Source organism: Pseudophryne corroboree, chromosome 2 (genome assembly GCF_028390025.1).
Source record: "Pseudophryne corroboree isolate aPseCor3 chromosome 2, aPseCor3.hap2, whole genome shotgun sequence".
Taxonomy (NCBI): domain Eukaryota; kingdom Metazoa; phylum Chordata; class Amphibia; order Anura; family Myobatrachidae; genus Pseudophryne; species Pseudophryne corroboree.
The window spans coordinates 262,574,791-262,580,513 of record NC_086445.1 but is presented as its reverse complement, the minus strand read 5'-3'; the positions used below and the strand labels follow the sequence as shown (position 1 = coordinate 262,580,513).

Here is a 5,723-nt window from a genome sequence, read left to right as displayed (position 1 = left end):
ATCTGCAATGCACTTTACTTCACACAGTGTGCCATGCACTTTACTTCACACAGTGTGCCATGCTCTTTACCTCAGTGTGCCACCTGCAATGCACTTTACTTCACACAGTGTGCCATGCACTGTACCTCACATTGTGCCATCTGCAGTGCACTTTACTTTGCACAGTGCGCCATCTGCAATGCACTTTACCTCTCAGCAATTCCTTTGTTATTTGTTATTGAATTGAGTTACTATTTAATATTTATATATGCATTTATTATTTTGAATTGTCTTAATAATACAAAAATGTTACCTACAATGTTTTAATAATAAAGTACTTTTGTTTTTGTTACCTTGATTTGCCCTCTTTATTTATTTAATAGAAGTACAAAGTTGGATGTTGTAAGATAGTTTGTTTTATGTTTCCATAGAATAAATATTTCACAGTGAATACAAATGACCACAGATACAGTATTTAGTATACAGTTGGCAATTTTCACTTGAGATTTTTCTTTAGAGGAAACATGAAAGTATAGTATCTTAAATTCACAACTTAACTATAATATTTATAAAAATTCCAGTATTCTTTAAAAGCCAGTTTTGTGCTGATAAATATCATTGTAAAGACCTTAAAGGCAGATTGTATAATTATATGTATTTTAATAAGACAAACAATAATGTTTGTTTTTATATTTAAAAAAAAAACACAAAACTTAAGTTAGGCTTTTTTTGGGCTCTTTAGGATTGGTTTGGGCTTGTTTTGGACTTATTTTTCAGTCATCGGTTGCTTGTTTTTCATTTCAGAGTTGGCAACACTGGATGCTTGTTATATAGCGCTTGTCTCCTGCGGGATTTGAAGTCGCTATACATGAATCTAAATTGTACACAGGCATTATTGCTAATTTAATAATATACCAAAATAATTTTGTATACCTAACCTGGAGCGCACAATCAGCATAATGCTGGGTTAGTGCAGACATTTTGGGTAATGACCTCTAAGGGTTCTATATTCTACCCATGAAAGGTGCCAGGTGGAGCAGCCATGTTGGGCGCACTATGTACACTCACCCTGGGTGGAACAGGTCACGCCCAGAGGAGATGACACAAAATGGGTGGCTGCAGCGTCCTAATGTTGTGAAAAGTTACAACACACAGTGCGGGACTAATGCATTATGGGCGAGATACAGATGTTATTCAAATGTTGCCACCGATGGGTGCAAGAATTTAATTTCCTCTCGCTACCCCCGGGGTGGTGAGACAAAATGCACAAAGTGACCCATTTGGGTGCCCAAACAAGACTTTTTGTGTCGCACCTATTCGTTTAGTGGGGTTTTGCAGCTTTACGCATCTAAACCCGACTGATATGGGTACGATAATGAGACAATCGAATATCGGCCCACAATCTCCCGTCACTTTAGAGTGAGTGCCGTCTGTCATGCTATATGTTTGGGCTTCAGTGAGCGAGGAGGGCACCAGGGCAAGCATTACAGTAGGTGGAGTGTCGGCTACCTCTTGTGAGTGCATCAGCAAACGCTTTACTGTATGCTGCAGATCTACAGCACATGTGCTGTCACATGTATTATGTAGCTTATAGGCTAGAGTGGATAATGTCATCGCTACCGTGATCGGAAACCGGGAAATACATTGAGGGGATACTTACATTATGCATGTCTCTGTAAACATTAGATTTCCCACAAAAAGTGTAGAACACATATGCACCTATAACATAACTAATGTGTGTCACCAGCCTTCAGGGATGTACTGGGGCTCCAAATTGGCCCGGGCATTTGTGCATGTGCGCACATTGGGGAGGTTGGTGGCGTGCCACGAGCCAGAGGGCGTGGACTCGCAGCATGCCCCCATTCTCATGGAGATGACCGGTTGGGGGGGGGGGGGTCAGTATGGCATGGACTCGCAGCACGTCTCAATTTCTATGGAGATACACGCTTCAGGTGGTGGGATCGGCTAAACCAGGCAGCCAGAGGCTGCGCTGCGCGTGGCCGTCTAGACTTCCTTTGGGAACGGACCAGCACACCTGCCCATCGGCCCTTCTGGCATATGCCAGATGGGCAGTCCGGCCCTACCTACCTTCATGTAAGAGACAGGATCCACTCATAGCTCCCACCCTGGCTAGAGATGTGCATTCAGGGTAATGAGACTTGGCTCTTCCCTCTCACAGGGCACATTTTCAGCTGAACCCGGTGAGAAATGGGGGGAGGTCAGGGTTGAATCACATGCCACCTCTAACGTCCTTTTGTAACTCTCATACCCCCTCCTAGTAAGCTAGTACCCACGTTATTACTTCTAGTCAGCTTGTACCCAACATTCCCCCTATTGAGCTTGTACCCCACATCCTTTCTAAGGTCATCTTGTATATACCATTCTCCCTTCTAGTCAACTTGCACCCATCATTATTCCTGCTAATCAGCTAGTACCTCCCACATGCTCCTTTCTTTACTCAGCTTGTACCCAACATGCCCCCTTCTATTCAGCCTATATCCAGCATGTCTTTTAGGCCCTCATTCCGACCAGGTCGCATGCAGGCGGATTTTTGCACTGCTGCGACCAGGTAATTGCCGCCTACAGGGTAGGGTGTAAATGCTGTGCAGGGGTGCGATCGCTTGTGCAGAGAGCTGCACAAACAAAAGTTTGTGCAGTCTCTGCACAGCTTAGGACTTACTCAGCCACTGTGACGATCCAGCCTGGAGTTGATGTCAGGATCCCTCCCTGCAAACGGCCGGGCATGCCTGCGTTCGGCCGGACACCCCCAGCCGGCCTCTTCCTGTCAATCTTCTTGCGTTCGCCGCTGTGAATGCTTTTTTTATTCTTTTCGTCGCTGCCAGGTGATGGCCTTCGCCGGGCAGTGACGCGCCTGCACATTGCGGTCCGCACGCATGCGCTGTTGAGACCCGATCGCACAGCTACAAAAAAACTGCAGCGTGCAATCGGGTCGGAATGACCCCCATAATCTGCTACTAACCCTCTTGCCTCATCTTAATCAACATGAACAACAGATGCCTCCTGTAAAGTCTGCACGCACCTCTTCTACCCCCTGCTATTTAGTTTGTAATCCACATACCCTCTAGTCACCTTGTACCTCACTGTAAATGAATAAATCAGTGAGCAAGAAGGGAGGCCTGATGTTATGGTTGAAACTATACAAGTTCTACCAGGTAGTGCACTCAACCGAATCCTATTCAGTCCTGGAGGTAGACAACAGGTGCACAGCAGGAAACACACATTGTATAGGTTGTCTTGTGTTGGCACATACATATAGACATATTTATAATGGGTGCAGGGTGTGCGGTGCACATGGGCCCCCGCACACTTTGTATCCAGAGTATACATACACTGTACTAACAACGGGAGAAAAAGAAAGCTCTTGTGTGGGCGCACTCTTATACAAGGAAGAAAATTCTTCAAATATGTATCAAGAAAATATTTAAAACATCTGTTTATTGTTCAAAATTAAAATCGTTACCCATTATATGATCCAAAGTATGAAACAAAGAGGATTGTGAAAAAATGTTAAAATGTTCTGGTCTATATTTAGAAAGGTTGTAGACACTTGGTTGTCTAACAGCCGTTTCTCCTGACCAGTACAGAGATTCTGTATTAATGGGACCAAGGAAGGAACAAAGTGTGTGATAGGTGTATCTTCAAAGAACCCCTATAATTGGATCTATGTTATACACTTGGCTGGTCACCAGTTACTCCGATTGCACACATATTTTGGATATCTGTTAAAGTTGTCAAAGCCTGACGCTGAACTATTGTATAACAGAACCAAAGAGGGAAAGAAGATTAGTGGTGATACTGCTGTTGGTGTTTGCCTTTTAAATAAAAGGAATAATTCCTACTCTACAATACCGGGTATTCCCAGGAAGTCTCCTCTCCAGGTACTGACCCAGCCCAACGCTGTTTGGCTTCCAAGATCGGACGAGATCGGGCATTGGCAGCGTGGTATGATAGTAGAGGAACTATATACCAATGAGAGTGCACCTATATAAGCACGGTAGAGAATATGGTTTGACAGAAGAAAGAGTATAATATGTGGATCTGCTTTCCCCGTTAGGCAAGGTGCAACGCCCACCACCGCCATGGTGTCGTGCGCCCTGGATCGTGGATAAGAGTCCACGGAAAGATAGTAAGTCAGAAAAAGATTGTAAATAAATATTTTTTTATTTTTTATTATTTTTATAAATTATTAGGGAGTCTTATAGGAGTGAAGAGCTCCAAGTTGATCTCAAGCGTCAGGCAGATTTATAAATCATATGTGAGTCAGACATATATTCTCCTATATGGAGACATCAAATATTATTGTAGCCAGAGATCATTCATAAATTAAGCACAGTTCCAAAACAAAGACTTGTGGATAAAATTAAGTGCAATTATTACACTGCTGATTATAGTCTGAAGATGAATTTCATATAAATCTAAAGACAAATGAGCTGAGAAGTAACAGTGGTATCCCTTAAATGAATAGACTGTGCTCTACACTGTTAATCAGGACAATGGGGGTCATTCCGAGTTGTTCGATCGGTATTTTTTTCTCACAACGGAGCGATTAGTCGCTAATGCGCATGCGCAATGCCCGCAGTGCGACTGCGCCAAGTAAATTTGCTATGCAGTTAGGTATTTTACTCACGGCATTACGAGGTTTTTTCTTCGTTCTGGTGATCGTAATGTGATTGACAGGAAGTGGGTGTTTCTGGGCGGAAACTGGCCGTTTTATGGGTGTGTGCGAAAAAACGCTACCGTTTCTGGGAAAAACGCGGGAGTGGCTGGAGAAACGGAGGAGTGTCTGGGCGAACGCTGGGTGTGTTTGTGACGTCAAACCAGGAACGACAAGCACTGAACTGATCGCAGATGCCGAGTAAGTGTGGAGCTACTCAGAAACTGCTAAGAAGTGTCTATTCGCAATTTTGCTAATCTTTCGTTTGCAATTTTGATAAGCTAAGATTCACTCCCAGTAGGCGGCGGCTTAGCGTGTACAAAGCTGCTAAAAGCAGCTTGCGAGCGAACAACTCGGAATATCGCATATATTTTGTGGGTACACCCACACCTGATACACATTTATTCACTTGTGATCATTATATACACATTTATTTACATGTGGCTATTGTATCCAGGTCAATCAGTTATTCTCTTGTGCAACAAACAGTCTATAAGTGTCAGTGATCAGTCCGAGTCACAAATAACATATTGTCCTGATTAACAGTGTAAAGCACAGTCTATTCATTTAAGGGATACCACTGTTACTTCTCAGCTCATTTGTCTTTAGATTTATATGAAATTCATCTTCAGACTATAATCAGCAGTGTAATAATTGCACTTAATTTTATCCACAAGTCTTTGTTTTGGAACTGTGCTTAATTTATGAATGATCTCTGGCTACAATAATATTTGATGTCTCCATATAGGAGAATATATGTCTGACTCACATATGATTTATAAATCTGCCTGACGCTTGAGATCAACTTGGAGCTCTTCACTCCTATAAGACTCCCTAATAATTTATAAAAATAATAAAAAAATAAAAAAATATTTATTTACAATCTTTTTCTGACTTACTATCTTTCCGTGGACTCTCATCCACGATCCAGGGCACACGACACCACGGCGGTGGTGGGCGTTGCACCTTGCCTAACGGGGAAAGCAGATCCACATATTATACTCTTTCTTCTGTCAAACCATATTCTCTACCGTGCTTATATAGGTGCACTCTCATTGGTATATAGTTC

The 5,723-nt window shown here is 42.7% G+C and overlaps 1 pseudogene; it reads right to left on the bottom strand.

The window, feature by feature from the left end:
- Positions 1-3,837: 3,837 nt before the first annotated feature.
- LOC135052731 (5S ribosomal RNA) lies at positions 3,838-3,956 on the bottom strand (annotated as a pseudogene).
- Between the last annotated feature and the right edge of the window lie 1,767 nt (positions 3,957-5,723).